Raw genomic sequence first — 20,894 nt, forward strand, 5'->3', positions numbered from 1 at the left:
TGCATAGTTCTTATAGCTTATGAAGATTGGTTCCTTGTGGAGAAGTGATGGTTTTTACAGTTTGATAAGAGGACTACTTTTGCTGGGTACACATCATTAATTTGATTTTATCTCTTCTGTAACATATTTATTAAGCTACAACTAAATACATTAAGCTTCAAGTGAAATACACATTTAAGTAATTTTTAAAGTGCAAAGTGGAAAAGGAAAAGCTGGCATTTATCTTGTAAGATGTTAATAGCTTAAGCTAGGCTCTGTTTTTAAACGATAATTAATTCCAGTCTAAAACGCAATCATGACTTTGCAATGCCATTTTTATGGATACACTGGGTCTTTGTCTTTTTCAGATTTAATATTTACTATTTGGATGATGTGCTATTCATGGTGATTGTTCATGACATAGATTAATTTAATTTTCAGGTGCATATTTTAAATGTGCTGTAAAGCTGTATGTTTGAGGAAGTCATTTAGCAAGAACATGCACTCACACAACATTCACATTTAGCATTTTGCACACAATAATTCTATTATAGTGACAAAAAGAACTTTCTTAGGAGAAATAGGCATCAAGTTAACTTGTGTTTGATATCCACACGTATATTAAATACCAGGTCCCCATCCCAAATATCATTAAAGGGAAACCATGCACTTATCCTAATATGTCTATTTTCATGAATTTGAGGATTAAACAGAATGTCCAGAGTTATCCAAACATATCTTTAGTCTGTTATATATTCTAAATAGAATAGAATAGATTGTTGGCATTTATATATATATTACCCATGATCTTTTCATAAAGCTAAATTTACTCATATCACTAGAGCATGTAATTTCCAGCACAAACCTCCCTCTACCCTGAACATTGAGTATTTGAAAAGCAATGGAGAATGGTAGAAATTGGTTGAGATACAGATATTGGAGAACTTAGCTATGTTCATACTCCAGCTAAGATTAGGCTAGGCTCACTGCACAAATCAGATACTTTTAACATTAAGATGCTAATTGAAAATTACTGAACTTGTTTTGTAATGGATCAGACATAGTTGGTACTATCTACAGCTCTAAGGCAACGAATGCCAAGAAACCAGGTTAGTAAATGATCTCTTCCAACCCTGGGATGGGTTCTAATTCAATTTAGGATGTATAAATCCACAAGAGAATAATGCTTCTTTTCTAAACAAATGAAAAAAGTCAGAGACAAACTGCAAAGTAATAACATTTCAAGCCTGTCCGATAACCCAGGTAAAGGGTAAATTTCAAAGTGTTTAATTAATTAGAGGAAGTACATGAACTGTTTGACTTTCCCCAGAGAGCAAGGGGAAGAAGTGACTAGCATCAAAATAAAGTAAAAGATAACAGCTGAAACATTAATGCATTCTCAGAGAACGAGAGTGGGATAGAGTGAAAGTTAAGAATTAATTGGGAGCCTCAGGAATAAGACAACTCTGCAGTCAATCTCTAGTTCTTCACCGTGAGCCTCCATCATGAGAAAGACTGGCGGCAAGGAAGGATATCTGCAGTTCCATCTTTGTGGAAACACAGGCATGAATTCATTTACTTCTTAAACTTTTTCTCATATGAATCAAAAGCAACAAGCCACTGGGCAAAGGGCAGGAAACCCTAGCCTTTGCATTCAGGCAAAAGTACCTGGTAGAAAAGAAAACTTTCTGATTCTTAGGAAAAGGCAAAAATATCATACCACCTCTTACTATAAGCAGTAAAGGACAAGCAGCAGCAATCTTCTGCTTAAACAAGGGTAGAAAACCTTCTGCCGCCAGTACCAGGAAAAGGAAAGAGGTGTGGATGGAGATTTAGAAGCAAATTTATATGGCCTTGTAAGAGAAATGTGCTCACTAATTACTTCTAAGAAGTATCTGTGTATATTTGTGTTTCTTCAGATTTTCTGTGTTAACTATCATCTGCAAATACAGAGTTTTTTTTCTTCTTTTTCAATCTCTGCTTTTTTTTCTTTTTTCCTGTCTTGCCTTATTGTAATGAGTAGAACTTCTAGCATTGGGTTGAATAAAAGAAATGAGGTGGGAAAAAAAAGAAGGAGAAAAGAAAAAGGGAGAGGTCTGCTTCTGTTGGTGGCTAGGCAGGAAACTCTCCAAATCAAAAATCTCATAGAAGCCAGGCATTGTGGCTCAGGCCTCCAGTCCTAGCACTTTGGGAGCCTAAGGAGGAAGGATTTCTTGAGGCAAGAAATTTTAGACCAGCTTGAATAAGAATGAGACCTCTGGTTCTCTACAAAAAAATAGTAGAATTAGCCAGATATCATGGTGCAAACATATAGTCTTAGCTACTCAGCAGGGTGAGGCAGGGGAATTGCTTGAGCCCAGAAGTGTGAGGTTGTCGTGAGCTGGGATGATGCCACTGCACCATTCACGGATGGAACAACAAAGTTCATAGATACAAATTAGAGTTTGTTGATTTTCACGGGAAAGAACAAAAGTGCTAAGAAAGAGCCACCATAATGACCTAAGTAGAAAGGGCCTGCCTAAGACAAGCTGGAGCACAAAAACTTAGAGACAATTTATGTTCTTACCACATGCATTTTATAAGCTGCAGAAACAAACCATAGATTGGAGGATGGGCCACAGCATGGAAAAAATCACCTCTGTGGTGCAAGTATAGTATGCATATCTGCTAAAAGCTGAATATGGAGTAGAAATATTAAAACAATAATTTCTCCTTACATACTAGTCCCCACTAAGTAAAAGTTATCAGTAGCCCTGATGGGGATTTGAAAGCTGTGGTACACTAAGGATAACTACAACCACAATTACACTAAATCCAGCTATACTGCTGCCTTGTTTGACTCAGTTCCTCATAGTCACCAGTCTGATTGAGGAAGAGTAGTGCCTTTCTAAACATAGCTATTATGTTAGTTCCTTTACACATAATTCTAGAATTCAATAAATCTACACACATATCAGGGGAATAAGTCTTTGTCAAGAGATAAAATAGATAACAAAACCAGACACAAAGATGGCTTAAATATTAGAAATACTAAAGACTTGAATTATTATTAATGTATTACAGGATATAATTTAAAAAAGACCAAGTATATAAATTCTTAGGAATTTTAACAGAGAGATGGAAACTAAAATATGACCAAATGGAAAGCACAGAAATAAAAAGTATAATACCAGAAATGAAGATTTATATTTTGAGGGGGAAGGAGGTGGTGGTGGCAGGAGCTTATTATATTGCCCTGTTCTCAAACATTTGGGAACAAGTGTTCCTCTCACCTCAGCCTCCCAAGTAGTTGGGATTACCACTATGCTTGGTTTGGAAATGAAGACTTGTTTATCAGCAAAAAAAAAACCATAAGACACAATAGAATCAGAAAACTTAAAAATAACTCACTGGAAATTATCCAAATTGGAATTAAAAAAAGGAGAAAAAAATGAGTGGAAAAGAAGACAAACAAACAAAAACCAGAAGGCAATAATATCAAAGGATCTTATGGCCAGCTTTCTTTAAGTACCCCATTTTCACTTTCTGACATGATGGTGGAAATAATAATGAGACATGTGACTATTTGGCTAAAGTTTAAATTACCAGCCTACTTTGAATGAAAGAGTAACCATGCAATCAAATTAGAGTCAGTGGGGGTTTCAGAAGGTGTATATGCGTTATTCTTTAGATCATGTTCTTAAAACAAATGAGAAAGCCATTCATTTCCTCTCTTCTAGCTTACTGGCTTGGATGGGGATTTCCCATTGAAGATGGCAAAACAACTATTTTATGAAAACCTGGGTCCTTGGCACCATTGATATATTGTTTAAGCTCTGGACTAGTTATGCTTAGCCTACAATCTGAGAGATAATACACATACATTTTTCAACATATTGTTACTTTTGATGTTATTATAGTAGCAAACATATGTTACTGAATATAAATCCCTAACTAGCAAAAGCTTAAAGTGAAATTTGGCGTGACTTTCTGATTTCTGAATATAAAATTGACACAGTGTCATCTCTCACAGATAATCATGGGAAAATTACTAAGAGAATAGCAAGACATATTATTACTCAGGAGAAAATTCGTTTGGTGTTTGTACAAATTCAGGCGAACTAGATGGTGTAAAAATTTTTAACACCCAAATTTTGGCTTTCTAAGCATTATTCAGAAAAATATTAGAAACTAAGCAGCAGAAATATAATTGTCCCTCATTATAAAAATAAAGTTTGGGGAAAGATCAATTTTTAGAATTTTGTACATTTCAAAACCAAAAGTTGAGGACGGTGGTAAGTGGCATTTTTAGGTACAGAATAAGGATGTTTCTATAAAACACTAGAAACAAACAGCTGTAGGTGTGGATGGCATACACATATGTAGTTAAGCAATATACCAATTTCCTTAAAAAGTTAGTTCTCTGAAGTAATGAATAAACCTAAAATAATTTCAGTTTGTATGAATGAACCATGCCTAAAATTATACAAAGTTACTGTAAAACACAAAATCTATCTAAAGATTCAAATATTGTCCCATGTAATATTCCTTAATTTATTATCAGTTTAATTATTATTATATAAAACTGATAATAAAGCTAATAATTAATTTTTTCTTTTAATCCCATTTTTTTTCATTTCACTGATAATCACTGACCTCTTCAAAATAACATTTATTAACTGTTCATGATATGCACAGCTCTACATTGTACAAGATACAACATAAAATATTTCAAAATTTTCCCATAGAGATGTTTGGTTAATTTAAGTATGAATATATTATATATTAAGGTAATTATAAAACTAAAATAAAAGCTGCTTTATACTATAAAAGAAATCAGGAACCTTTCTACTCTGACTATACTCCATAAGCAACCATGTTCTCACTGGGCAAAATTACATTTTCGTTGAATCTAGGAATTGAAAACAATGCTGTAATAGAAAGGTCAAACCATAAAGCCTTGGAAAATAATAATAGTGCCTTTGTTAAAAGAAATAAATATGTTATGGCACATAGAAAGAACACTTATCAGGATATGTACGTTGGGTTGTAGTCTTCACTCAACTTTCTTTCTGACCTTAGAGAAATTGCTTTGTGGTAGTTTTCTCATTTGTGAGTCGTGGGTAAGTTTTAATGAACTGAGTTTTTATCCACCACTTTCATAGCATAAAGTTATGATCTTGTGTAACTATTCGTCACACACGCGTGCTTATCCATCCATTGCCTCTAGCCCATTTTTCCTAAAGGTTCCCCATCCTGCCTATATGTGTTTTTGCCTGGTAAATTGTGATGTTGAAGAGCTAAGAACAGGCGATTTTCATTCCTCAACTGTTCTACAGGCTTCAATGGCAGTGAGTTATCATCAGTCAATCGCTCTTTAGTTTTCATGACACTGAGAATGTCAAACAGAACACTTGCTTCTCTGGAACATAAATAATGAGAATACGTGAGGCAAATGGCCAAGGTTAAGAGCAATCTAAAAACACTTCACAGAATATATCTAGAGGGACTGACTAAAATCTTCACTATTTCCAGACCCCAAGGGCCCACACGTTGATCCCATATAGATGCCCAAGGAACTTTAGAGCTCTGGTTATAGAAAGTCCCCATCACAACATGTCCATTGATTGAATATGAATATCTTAATGTTTTCTTGGTGAATGTTCAGAGTGTTTGTGGCTGTCACTCTAGGGACACTCAAATTAGTGTAACTGAGGAGACAAACAACATTAAGTGGGAATAATGGCCTATGTTTTTCTTTTAGAACCAAAGGATTTTGTTTCAAGAATGTTAAATCTTTTATATAGAAAGAAACACTCCTTAAGAGGAAGGATGTTTACATAATTTTTACTCCATTTTCAGACACAGAACAATGCAAATGCAGAGAGACTTGGCAACTTATCAAAAACAGGCCAGTACCACATTTGGGAATAAAGAAAGCCCAAATTCTATTATCGTAGAGATGTGGTATTATTCAAAAATTATGTTGCACAAACACATGTCAATCTGACTGTAAAATCCCAATGTGAAAGCAATTACTTTTCAGAAGCTTAAGACCTGGGAATAGTTGACAAATTTCTTTGTAAAATATATATTCCCTGGAAATTACAAGAGCACGTTGATGACTTGAATATTTCAAAAGAGATATTTATCTCTTTTTTAACTTATGAATGGATATTCCACTTCATCCCACAAAGGACTTGAAGTATCATACAGAAATAAGTATCATTCAGTAAAAAGGGATGAGAAGGGAAGAGAGCAAATAATTTAAACTAAAACGAATATGGTGTTCAAATAGTGAAATAAAAGAAGGGAAGTACATGATAATGTATGTTACAATGCCCCCATACATGTGCTAGAGAAAGCCCCTAGGAACTCATGAACAATTACAAAATTATTTCTCCCACAAGATAAGTATCTAATACTGGCTTAAGAGAAGCATAACTTTGCCTAACAATGAAGGTTAAAAAATGTTTTCCTCAGTTTCATATAAAGCATATCATTGATTTAATAAAGTAAGAAAAAAAACTAAACAAACTAGAATGACAATATTCAGTGTCTTGTGACAGTTCCATAAGGTCATGACAGTAGAACTCATGTTGGAAACCAATTGCCAACCTGGGAATAGGCAGCATAAAGATTATGATGGAAGGTGGTAAGGGTATTTGAGTGACGTTCTCTGAATTTAGAGCTCTAAAGCTCTGTGATGATTTTAGTTATGTGTGAAAATACACGTTTTTGTTTATCTAGAAGCTCCTATCTTAAGGCCCCAAAATGGGCTTTGGGGATAGGGGTAGGGTATTGAGGTATCCTAAAATTGAATGAATATTTAGTGTTTTCACATCTTTGGGGGAGAAGGTTCATAACATTCTCAAGGATCCTTGACTCCCAAATGGCTAACTGCCAAAGGGGTAGAAAAGGAACTTGGTGAACTATCAGTATTTATCTATTTATCTATCAAAAAGAACTTGGTGAACTATCAATCGTTTATCCAATGATTCATTTGGATCATTCTGTAGAATTCAGGTTTTGGGACACACATTGGCAGAAGCCTGAAGTACAGGTGCTGTGTTCCTAATACCAAAAGTTCTTCCTAAAAAGAACTTGGTGAACTATCAATCGTTTATCCAATGATTCATTTGGATCATTCTGTAGAATTCAGGTTTTGGGACACACATTGGCAGAAGCCTGAAGTACAGGTGCTGTGTGCCTAATACACACACTTATAAAACTTATAAGTAACTTTATAAAACTTATAAATAACCTGAGCAGAATATAGAAAGTTATAAAAGGCATGAAGATAGTTAAGATAAATAGGTTAAAATACTAACAAGACTAAGCCTTAACCTTTAGCCCAAATTATTAAATTATTTGCTCCTGAGAACACAGTGAAATGGGGACAGTAATATAGCTACTTCATCAACTGTTTTAATAATCAAACAGCTATTATATGTAAGGATCTTATAACTTACTGTATAGTAAATGCTATAGATGTGCTTATCATTCCAGTTGTTATTACCATGACTGTTTTAAATTCTGCATCTATGTGGAAAAGCTGAATATCTCCAGGGATGTCTAAGATACTTCCCTTAAAGTAGCTTTATCTCTGGCTTAGTAGTACTCCGCGTTATACATATACCACATTTTATTAATCCATCCATGTATTCATGGGCACTTGGGCCATTTCCACATCTTTCCAATTGTGAACTGTGCTGCTATAAATGTTTGAGTGCAGGTATCTTTTGTTTGTTTATTGTTTGGGATTCATTGAGGGTACATAGAATTAGGTTACACTGACTGGGTTTGTTAGATAAAGTCCCTCTTATAATTGCGTCCCACCCCCAAGAGGTGTGCCATACACCATGACCCCATCCACCTCTCTCCTCCCCTTTCCGTGCTCCTTCATTGCCCTACCCCCCACCATATATTAGATCATCTACTTCCTTCTTATTAGAGTTGAGTGCATTGGATCCTTGCCTCTCCATTCTTGTGATGCTTTACTAAGAATGTGTTCCATCTCCATCCAGGTTAATAGAAAAAATGTAAAGTTTCCATCTTTTTAATGGCTGAATAGTATTTCATGGTATACATATACCACAACTTGTTAATCCATTCCTGGGTTGGTGGGCATTTAAGTTGTTATGTTTTGGTGATTGCAAATTGAGCTGCGATGAAGAGTCTAATGCAAATGTCCTTCTGGTAAAAGGATTTTTTTTCTTCTGGGTAGATGCCTAGTAATGGGACTGCAGGATTAAATGTTAGGTCTAAGTTGAGTTCTTTGAGGATTCTCCATACTTCCTTCCAAAAAGGTTGTATTAGTCTACAGTCCCACCAGCAGTGTGAAAGTGTTCCCTTCCCTCTGCATCCATGCCAGCATCTGCAGCTTTGAGACTTTGTAATGTGGGCCATTCTGATTGGAATTAGGTGATATCTCAGGGTAGTTTTGATTTGCATTTCTCTGATGATTAGGAATGATGAGCATTTTTTTGTATGTTTCTTAGTCATTCGTCTGTCTTCTTTACAGAAGGTTCTATTCATGCCTCTTGCTCAGTGTTACATGGCATTGCTGGGTCTTTTTTGTTGTTGTTGATTAATTTGAGATCTCTGTAGATATTAGTTATCAAGGTTTTGTCCAATTAGGTATCTTTTTTTACAAAATATCTCTCTTTTATTATCTTTAGGCAAATACCCAATGGTAGGATTGTGGCATCAAATAGTAGGTCTAATTTTAGTTCTTTGCATTACTTCCGTACCACTTTCCACAGAGTTTGTACTACTTTGCAGTTCTACCAACACTTATGTACACATATAGAAGTAATACTTAATGGAAATCAAACAGGTGGGAGAGAAAAGGAAGGAATGAGTAAAATCACACCTAAGGGCTACAACACACACTATGGGTGCTGGGCTCATTTACAGTTGTGTCTCAAACTATACAAACGTAAAGTGACCAAATCATTTGTACCTTCATAATATTCTGAAATATTTATTTATTTTTCATCAAAGGAACACAAATTCTGCATGATATAGTATATTCTGTATATATTTATATGCAAGTATACTTTCTGTTATATGGATATAGGATATGATTGTTATCAGGAGGATGTTATATGACTAGGATATGATTGTTATCAGGAGGTTTTCACCAAATTGCTCTAAGCTTAAAAGCTTAAAACCACCACCTTTAATTCTTGCCACTAAGTCTATAAGTCTGGTGGGTGGTTCTTCTCATCTGAGCCAGGCTTGGCTAAGCAGGGCTACCTCTGCTCATGTGGCTTAGTTCATCAGCAAGTCAGCTGATGTTGATGTATTAAAGATGGTCTTTCTCACATGCCTCCTGAATGGCCAGTTATTGACTGAGCCAGGGTTAATTGGACCATATGTAGCTCATCATCTAAATTTTAGAATACCTTTTTTTGCATGGTGTTGTGGGAAGTTTCTAAAGGACAGAATAGAAACACAAAGGACTTCTTCAGCTCTAAGCTTACAATTGGTTCAGTGTCATCTATACTACCTGTAACAGAGCAAACCTAGTCATGAGTCTGAACTAATTCCAAGATCAAAGAAATTAACCACAATTTTTGATGAGAGGAGCTGTTCAGTCAGATTTCCCCTCTGTGGCAAACAGAGAAGAATGAAAACGTCTCATCATTTTTATCACATGCTGCATTGTTATGTAAGAAGTTGAAAGACTCTCCACAATAATCATAAAAAAAAATTGGGTAAATCACTCAAGAAAAATATGAATTAAATTGGTGTGATAATGTTTCTCACATACATTAAATATAAAATTAAGTAAATAGAAAGTTATTCTGCCATTTAAATTTAACCAAACGTTTTGTTGTTAGTATAAAGATTATCTGTCTAATTTTATGGAGTGGGTAATAGTGTTAGGTACCAGAACCAACCATATGTTAATCTATGACCATTGCATGTAAAAGAATATATTTTATTGTATTGATGAGAGCAACATTACAAGTAATTAGGGGGAGGGATTAAAAATTACCTGAGGTATACAAGAAGCAGAAAGGTCCAATTTAAAGGTGGATTTGAATTAGTTAAAAATTTATATTTCTTATAATTTTTATACTATTTATCATATATTTTAAATTTTTAAATATTTTAAATAGTAATAAAATATTTTATATTTATAAATTATGTAAATGTTATAATTATTATATTTATAATTCTAAGGTAATAGCAAAAGCATTTATTGAAAGTTGATACAGTGAGAGCAATGTATAGTAAAATTTATTCATATAAAATGTTCAATTTATATGAAAGAAGCACTGGCAACAAATAGAAACCAGTTACTAATATGGCATATGATATAAAGTAATTCTAAGTTATTGATCATCCCTTTGAATGTGACTGTCTTAAGTACATAATTAAAAGATAAAGATTGTCAGAGTGGATAAAACAGAAAGAATCAACTATATCCTGGCTACAAGAAAGGCACTTGAAACATAAAAACTCAAATGGGTCAAAATTAGAAGAAGAAAGCTATAGCATGCTAACATTAATCAGAAGAAATCAGGAGCAGCTATATTAACTTTAAACAGACTTAAATATAAGAAAAATTAGCAGGTATAAAGACAGGCACAGAATAATGATAAGTAGTTCAATTTTCTAAGAAGACATTCAATTCTAAGTATGTGTGTACCTAAAAGCAGAGTATCAAAATATGTAAGGCAAAAACTGATAGAAAAGAAATGCACAAATATGTTATTACAGCTGCAGAATTCAATCTCTCTTAGTAACTGCCAGACCAACCAGGAAAAAAGTCAGTAAGAATTATAGTTCACAAAAATCACTATCATCAACTTGATCTAATTGATATTTATAGACTATTCCATTAAACAATAGCAGAATATGCATTCTTCTCACTCTTATTGAACTTTCATCATATTAGCCCACATTCTGACTACAAGTCCTACCTTGACAACTACAAAAGAATATAAATTATATAAAGTATGTTTCTGAGACCACACAAAATTAAACTAGAAAAATATTAAACTGATAAGCAAAAACCAAATAGAACAATAACTAAAACTCTCAAATATTTAAAAATAAACAATACACTTATATATGGGTTAAAAAATATATTTTTAAATAAATGAAAATAAAAATGCAACTTCTTATAATTTGTGGAATGGTTCTCTTTTTAGTTAATACTTAAAGGAAAATTTTTAGCAAAATTTGCATATATTTGGAAAGAAGAAAAACCTAAAATCAGTAACCTAAGCTTGCACCTGAGATTATCAAATACATAAATGTGCTTTGAGACTAAAGAAAACAGAGTAAAAGATATGACACAACTTAGAAAATAAATTAATGAAATAGAAACAATAAAACATTAGAGAAAATCAACAAAACCAAAGCTTTACTTTTTGAAATGATTAACAAAATTGATAAACATTTAGCTAGGCTAATCAGGAAAAAAATAGATAAAGCATAAATTACTAATGTGAAATGAAAGAGAGTATTAAGTAGGTTAGTCCTGCACTGGTTACCAATTCCAGAGGAAAACACTAAACTTCTGCCTAGTGCATTTTGGGCTGTGCCAATTTCTATCACTTGCAAAACCCCAGAGAGACAGGACACACACACATCAAATAATAAACTCATTTACTACTTACAGATAGGCAGCAAGGGACAACAGAGGCCTACAATTCATAGAAAACTGGCTCCCGAAAGTTCAGGAAAGATGCGTAGAGTGAATAGAGCTTTGTCTGCATGTCTCCTACTTACACTGTAGCTGAGATTGCCCCCTACCCCCCAAATTATCCCGTGTTGGGTTTTATATACTGGAGGTGGTAGTGGTGTGCATTGTTGGGTAAAAGTATCATTAGACATTCTATTCTTGAAGGGGCATGAACAAAGCCCAGGATATTTAAGTAAATTCCTCCTTATCTCTGGATGGTACATTCTTGAGTTATTTTTGAGAAGCACAGCAAGAAAGGAGAAAGTACTGTATCAGTCTATGGGCCACCCAGAGAATTGTCCTACAGAGAGGTCATCACTACTGACCCATGGACATGAAAGGGAGATAAGGGGAATTTATAAAGAACTCTATTCCCACAATTTTAATAATTTTGTAAAATGGAACAATTCCTTTAAAGACACAGGGAAGAAATAGATAACTTGAACAGTTCTACATCTATTTATAAATTGAATCAATAATCAATAACTTTCTATAAAAAGGTTAGTAATTAATGACTGAAAAAGTTTATCAGCAAGCTCAGATGGTTTCATCAGTGAACTCTACTAAATTTTAAGTAAGAAATTTAAAAAGACAAAAATAAATGAACTATTGAGTCATAAAAAGCCACAAATGACTTCTAAATGCATATTGCTAAGTGAAAGAAATCAGTCTGAAAAGACTACATATGATGTGACACCAATTATATGATGTTTTAGAAAAGGCAAAACTGTGGTGATAATATAACATTAGTGGTTCACTAATGTTGAGGCGAGCATAGGAAGGGTTATGTAAGTGGAACACAGGTGATTTTTTTAGAGAGGTAAAACCATAAAATATTGCAACTTTGGATACATGAAACTGAGTCTTTTAGAATCCACTGCACTTCATATTGATTCATAAAGAGTGAATCTTAATGCACACAATTAAGAAAAATCATCATTGGCTCAGAACCGGTAGCTCAGCGGCTAGGGTGCCAGCCACATACACTGGAGCTGGCAGGTTCAAATCCAGCCCAGGCCTGCCAAACAACGATGACAACTACAACCAAAGAAATAGCCAGGCATTGTGGCCGGCACCTATAGTCCCAGCTACATGGGAGGCTGAGGCAAGAGAATCACTTAAGCCCAAGAGTTTGAGGTTGCTATGAGCTGTAAAGCCACAGCACTCTACCGAGGCCGACAAAGTGAGACTCTGTCTCAAAAAATAAAAAGAAAGAAAGAAAGAAGGAAAAGTCATCATTGAAGTCAGAGGAATCACAAGAATTAAGTACAGAATGTGGGCAGGGAGCAAGGTGGCAGATTTGAGACATCTCTTTAGCAGCCACTCATGGTGCAACCAGGAAGAGAGAACTCCAGCCATCTCTGGCTGAGGAGTCCTGCCCAGAAAGATCACTTCAGGGGCATAGAGAAACATCAGGGACTCCAGTAGCAAATGAGTAGATCAGGAGCAGTGGAGGATTGGCAGAAAAGGAGAGTGCTTGCATGCCAGCAGAGGCTGGCCAGCACTCCAGTGGTGGACTAGCAGCAAAGAAGTCCTATTCTGCAGAGGGTTTTTTTGGGGGGGTGGGGTGGGACTTGGGTACTTGCCAAAGCTACTTTGAGAGAGCTTAAGTGAGTGAGTGAACTCAAACAGGTCAGGATTGAGTCACTGGGCAGGGTGGAGCCTTCCTCATTTGGCTACTATCAGGGCACTGCCATTGTAGGATGGCTGCCAGGGAGGAAAAGCCCACAGGGTCCTAGGGCCAGGACAGTTCTGGCATGCCTGTTGAGATGAGCAGCCACCATGGGGAGGAACTGGACAGATCCTGTTCCCCTGGGAAAACCAATCTGTGGCCAAGGGGCACTGTTTGGAAAGGTTGAGACTTATCCCTTAAGTAGTCTGTTCAGAGCTTCAGGCTCCCAACTCTGCAAGGATTGAGGGCAAATAAATCAGGAAGACAGGATTGGTTCTCCTCAGCAACTACATAGTGGCTTACATTTTTCTTTATATACTTTCATTTTTTTATTTTTCTGATGTTTTATTCTATTTTATTCTGTATTCCATTTATCATTTATAAGTCAGATACACATCTGACCTGCATCTTATACAAAAAATTAGGGACATGATTAATATCTTCTAATCCCAGAGCTATATATATATATTCCCTTTTTTTTTGTTATTATATTTTTCTCTTTACATTTATACTTTCTTCATTACTAAGGGTTCCATTTTGCTAAGGTTTTTCTAATCCTTTTATTCTTTCTTTCCTTTCAATTTCTCCCCTTTTCTCTCTTTCTATAGAGTTTGTCTTACTTTTCTTATCATCCCTACACAAATTTCTCAAATAACAACTAAGATATCCCTTTTTTCCCATCTTATGCAATTTAATTTGCAATTTTTCTTTACATACTTTCATTTTTTTATTTTTCTGATGTTTTATTCTATTTTATTCTATATTCCATTTATGGGTCAGATACACACTCCAAGACCTGGTCTACAGGGCCATGACATTGGTCTGGCTCAAGAAGACATTGATTCTTTGGTCTAGGGTGCCATTCTAGCTTTAGCCTTTGGAAGAATGATATTGGTAGGTTCCAAAGACAAGACACTGATGACCTAGAACAATTGGACTTAATAGACAAATACAGAACACACTATCCCAAAGAAAATGAATGTACTTCTCATCAGCCCATGGATTATACTCCAAAATATATCATATCCTAGGACACAAATCAAACCTCAACAAAATTAAAAGAATAGAAATTATACCTTGTATCTTTTTAGGCCACAAGGCAATAAAGGTAGAACTCAACTCCAACAAAAATCTTCATCCCCACACAAAGGCATGGAAACTAAACAAACTTATGTCAAATGACAGTTGGGTCAAGGAAGAGATAAAGGAGGATATCATTAAATTCCTAAAACATAACAATAGTGAAGCCATGAGCTACCAAATTCGTGGGATACTGCAAAAGCAGTCCTACGAGGAAAGTTTATTGCATTAGATTCCTACATCCAAAAAACAAAAAGAAAACACATCAACAATCTAATGAATCATCTTTAAAAAAATGGAAAAGGAAGAGTAATCCAATCCCAAACCTAGCAGAAGATAAGAAATAACCATATTTAAATCAGAAATAAATGAAATTGAAAACAAACAAAAAGATTCAGAAAATTAATGAAACAAAAGTTAATTCTTCAAAAATAAACAAAGTGGAAAAACCTTTGGCCAAATCAACTAGAAACAGAAAAGTAAGATCTCTAATAATCTCAATCAGAAATGAAAACAGAGAAATAACAACAGATACCACAGAGATACAAGAGATTATCTCTGACTACTACAAGAAACTCTATGCCTAGAAATGCAACCACATGGAGGAAATGGACCAATATTGGGCATCATGCCATCTCCCTAGACAAATTCTAAGACTGAGTACATCATATTTTTAAGATCAGAAAATATACAAAATGAACCTGGGGTATCTTATAGTAGCAGTAAATAAGGAAGAGAGAAAGAAAGAAGAAAGGAAAAGAGAAGAAAGAAAAGGAGGAGGAAAAATGTAAGGAAGGAGGGAGGAATGAAGGGAAAGAAAAAGAAAGAAAAGAAAAAAAAGGAGGAAGAAAAAGAAAAGAAGGAGGAAGAGGGGAAAACATATATACACACACAGTGATTTGAGGGTGAGTGGATCTCAAAAGACACAGAGCCAACTAAAAGGGCTTTCAATGTAGTAATCTGTTGCAAGCTGAGCCAAAAAACAAACTATTATTAGATAATTACTCAAAGTACAAAATATCCATAAGTCCATATTGATATAAGTAGTTTATCAAATCATAAAGGAAACTAGCACAAAGAGACAAGTCTCCTGTACAGAAGAATTACAAATTAATTGGCTACATGTACCACCTTATATGAAGTTAAATTCCCTTTTCCTTAAATATAAATTGTGCATAGTGCCTTCCTCCCAAAAAGTATAGTTGGAAAGAGTAAAAATGTGTAACTTTAAGGTAGAGAAACGTATAAACACTACTTCAGGTAGGTGACTGAGGTCCACATCACTAGTCCTAAATCATGTTCCTAGCCTTACTTAGCTTTATATGATATGATGAACATTGCACTTCACATTTGTCCCCTAAACTCATAACAGCAGTACATAGTATAATCATGAGAAAAATGTCAGACAAATTCCATGAGATGGGCTTCCTAAATATGCCTCACCAAAGCTCCTTCAAACTGTCAAGGCTATTCAAAACAAGAGTAGTTTAAGAAATAGTCATAGCCAAAAATAGCCTAAGGAGATCTGACAATTAAATGTAATATGATATCCTGGAGGGAATTCTGGCAAATAAGATGTATAACATAAAAATTAAGACAATCAGAACAAAATATGTTCTTTAGTTAATAATAAGCACTCTTATTTTACCTTTTTTTTTTTAATTAGTATTACTTTGGATATTGTATAAAGAATAAACTGAAAGGGACCAAGTACAGACGTAAGAAGGCTTTTGACAAAATTAAAGAAATTTTAGTGACTTGATTACTCAAAAGTGAATGAAAATGGAGATACTGAGCCAACAGTATTAACAAATGGAAAAACTGAGTTGACACTAAGATAGAGAACACTGAATTTAATCAATGGAATATAATTCAGCCATGAGAAGACATGGACCACTTATACAACATGGAGAAACCTTGGAAACATACCATGTAAACGAAGCCAGACACTGGGCGGCGCCTGTGGCTTAGTGGGTAGGGCACCAGCCCCACATACTGAGGGTGGTGAGTTCGAACCCATCCCCAAACAAACTGCCACAAAAAAAAAGTGGTGGGCGCCTATAGTCCCAGCTACTTGGGAGGCTGAGGCAAAAGAATCACCTAAGCCCAGGAGTTGGAGGTTCCTGAGAGCTGTGACGCCACAGCACTCTACCGAGGGTGATAAAGTGAGCCTCTGCCTCTAAAAAAAAAGATGCCAGACACAAAAGGCCACATGCTACAGAATCCCATTTATAAAGACAGTAAGTAGATGAGGGGTCCTCAAGAGCAGAGGAAGGGATAGAGGTGGGTACAGGAAGTTTTTGAGGATGATAAAAATATTCTAAAATCAGTGGTGATAAGAAGTTGGTGATGATACTTCCATTTTGGATATATATTTTGTATGTGGATTATAAATAAGGAAGGTGAGGATGAAAGTGAACATGTCAAAGAGGCAGTTGAATTCCTCCCAATTCTTGAATTTAGGAATTGACTTGATATAGAGATATAAATTTTAGTGTGATTAGTGTTTATGAGGTCCTTAAAATCATGACATTAGATGCTATCACTAAGGGATTAAAGGAAATAGAAAAGGGAATGGTCCAATGACAGGCCTCAGCTGCTCTCATGCCAGAATGTCAAGGAGGTGTAGGCAGCAAAGATCAATGAGAAAAAAGTTTATACAGCAAAGTTTATAGACATCACATGGGACAGAATCATCAGTCACATCATATACTGCAGAAAGAGAATTCACTTTGTTCTAGGCATTTAATTAGAGGGTATATATACATTTGACTAGAATAGTTTCAATGAATATGTGAGAGAAAAGTTCTAATTAGACTAATTCAGAAAATAATACTGGAGGTGGAATTGAGAAGAGGATTCTAGGAAACTCTTCCAAACAATTGGCATCATAAAGCAAAGAGAAAGGTGAGGGTGAGGAGGAAATCTAAGAGAGACTTGTATTTCAGTTTGTTGATACTTCTGCTGTACATGGGATAATAAAAGAACATTTGCATAGTGATGGGAAACTTCCAGACCACAGAACAAAGGGCAATTGCAAGAGGAAATAAAACAAATATCTTGAGTAGACCAGAGGGGATTGGATCTCAGGTGCAAAGGAAGTGAGATCCTTCAGGAGAACCATGATGGGGCATCCACAGTAACAAGACAGAGGGAAGCAGAATGTGTGGTCAGAGGAGGGTAAATATGCCGAGTGGGGAAAGTTATTGCCTAAGTTTCTCTATTTTCACACAATAGAGAACAAGCTCATCAACTGAAGGATGGCATGAGTAATTTTAGAAGTGTTCAAGAAAAGAAAGTAACAAATCATCTTGTTGAAGAGTGGGAGGTAGATTGACTAGGGAAATAATGTATGATTTCCAGGCCTTGACCAGATCATGAATTTCATTAAGACCAGTCAGCTATGTATCTGTGCTTGTTTCGTTTTATATTTTCACCCATGCTTAGTTGCATGAATGCACACGACATAGAATTGGTTTTGACTAAGGTTGTGTTTCAGTTAAGAGTATGAAACCAAAAGTTGAGCATGTAAGCAAGGAGGTAACTGTTGTTTGTTAAATTGACCTTTTTACCCATCCACACAATAAAATGAATATTATTAGAGCATAAGCCATACAGAAATTAGCCAGAATTGTTCTAGGATTACAAATCTGGAAATTAAGCCTCTGTTATTGAGGATCTGGGCTTCTGTAAATTCATTCAGCAGAGTCAGATTAGCCAACAACATTCTAGAATCTGCTTTGAAAAGTAAATCTCCTTTTTAATGCCATCACCTTAAAGTTAAAAAGATTGAGATCATAAAGAGGAAAAGTATTTATTTTCAGATCAGACACCTGCTGCTTCCAATTTAGATGTTGGGTAAACGATCAGAAATGAAAACAGCCGAGCAAAATGCACTGTGTTCTAACCTTCCTAATTAACCAGTCTCAGTTCTAAGCAATCTTATTCAGGTCTCCTTTTCCTCATTGAGCTGACCAGGGGAGACCTTCCAGGCAAAATGTGTGAGCCATTTAAAGAAAACTCAAACAACAGATAAGAGCTGAAGTCTTTGAAGAAACTGTGAACACCCTCTGGGGAGAAAATTAGACTTGTGAACTTAAAAAAAAATGGCACACAAACATTTTAACACAAAACCGAAGACAGGGATCAACAGAGATATTTCCAACTGAAGATTGCCTGTTGAGGAAGAAATTAGTTTTGAACATCAAAAATAAATGAACAAAGGAGGGCGAAAACAACATTAAATTAGGGTCTGTTCCTCAAGAAAATAAAAATCCCTGGCCCTCCCTATGCACAAACACACTAATCAAACTTTCTCATTATAAAAGAAAACGTCTTTTCAAGTAATAAAATCAAACTCTAGAAAACCAATTATTAAAAAAGAGTCGTTTCTATAAGAGTCGTCTCTATATTCTTGCTAACTTCAAAAAGGTAGCTAATTTTGACTGACCTCTCGTCCTTCCAGAGATAAGCATTATTCTTTTATTTATTTGCAATGTATTACCTTATACTATTAATTTATCATCTTATCATTCTGTTTTTAGTTTTACATATAAATGTGCAAATCTTCAGAAGAAGCCCTATTTATGCCATTCTTCAGCCACGATGAAAATCTTCGGGTTTCTGTCTGCTGCAATCACAGACCTCAAGGGATGTGTGTAGCGGGGACATTCAAAGCAAAAGCTTGTTACTGCCAAGCTGCCTCTCAATCCTGAGCAAGTTTCTTCTCTGTGGCTTCATAAATCAGGAACGTCCTTTCACCCTAAATAAGACGGTCTCAATGTTCTTGCTTTGAGGACCCTTGTATAAGTTTTGTAGGGCTTCACTAAAAATTACCACTATTGCTTAACAAAAGAAATTCATTGTCTCACAGCTCTGGAGGCTTGGAGGCCCGAGACCAAGGTGTCAGCAGCGCTGGTGAGTGCAGAGAGCTGTGAGGAGGGCTGTGGCCCAGGGGTCTCTCCCTGGCCGGCTGCCTCCTGTGTCTTCGTATCCCCTTTCCTCTACCTTTGTCTGGGTCCAAATTTCTTCTTTTTTATAAGGACACCAGTCATATTGGATGAGGGCCCAGATTAATGATCTCACCTTAATTTAATGACCTTTTTAATGGCGCTATCTTCAAATACAGCCACATTTCAAGGTACCTGGGGTTAGGACCTCAACATATGAATTTAAAGAAACGTAGTTCAGACCATAACAAAAGTGTTTAAAAGTTTGAAAAGTATGTATCACCTCTCCTCACATTTTTAACATCAAATTTTGTTCTATGTTTAAAGAATGGAGTCTCCACTATACTTCAAGTACTGACATTTATATATATATATATATATATATAAAACTCTTAATATATCTCTTTTAAGTATATGAAATGAAATAGACGATAATATAACCATTAATTTTTAAAATGCATGAACAACCTTCTTTAAAAGAAATATTGTACCATTTCTTTTTCTTCTTTAATCCATAGTATAGTAATATTGTCCTCTCTCTGAGCTGGGACCTAAGAATTTTGTCTAAATATATACCTATTCAAGTATTTATTGATTTTCTTTCTGATAAATATATATATATATATAATTTTAAAAGGTTGTAAATAATTCTCTTCCATTCTGAGTTATTCTAATAATTTATAATGATGATGATGTCATATAACAGCGATCACTTATTTCACACTTCTTGCCACACTCTGCTCTGAGGAATTCATAAATATTGACTCATTTACCCTCACAAAACCCCTCGGAGGTTGGTGCTATTTTTCCCGATCTGTGGATGACAGAGTGAAGCATAGTACGAAGTGAATGACGCAGCCAGGATTCAAACCCAAGCAGCTATTCAGATGACCGTGCATACCATTACTGTCCGGTGCTACCCCACAATTGCTCAAAACCACAGAAGTATATCATACCTTTTGACAAAGTGCTATTAAATACAAAAAGTTAAAATGCAGCCCTTCATGAAATGGACCAGGACAGTTGTATGGTCCTTTTATTAAAGGAGGCCTCTCGGGCACCAGTATTTAAAATCTCTCTTTGTTTCCTACCAGAGATTTCAGAAAGGCTTAGCGTTCTTTTGCAAAAGGGGAGACAGACGGGCAGTAGAGAGAAGCAGCAGCACTAATACCTGTACTATGGGAAGTCGGGGATCCGGAAATGGACAGCCTTCAGTGTGCGTCCAGGTACCCGCTGGGAAGTTTGCACGTGTGCTTATGCCATGGGAAGACCATGGTCTGAGAGGAAACCGTCCACGAGTCCTTTCCCCAGACCTTCAGCATGGAGCTCGCCTGGGTCTGACCTGCCTTTCTATCTCAGGCGTGGGCAGCAGAGGGGGCGGTTCACAGCAGGGAAGATTGCTCACATGAGTGACTCCGTGGGGACACTTTCCACTTTATCAGTCATGCGCTGGTTCCAGTGAAAGAGAGGACACATCAGCACAGTGAAGTGACTCATGAGGGACAAGGTCAATTAAGAGAGCAGAAAATTT

Source organism: Otolemur garnettii, unplaced genomic scaffold (assembly GCF_000181295.1).
Source record: "Otolemur garnettii isolate 467f Iridium unplaced genomic scaffold, OtoGar3 scaffold00002, whole genome shotgun sequence".
NCBI classification, from domain to species: Eukaryota; Metazoa; Chordata; class Mammalia; order Primates; family Galagidae; genus Otolemur; species Otolemur garnettii.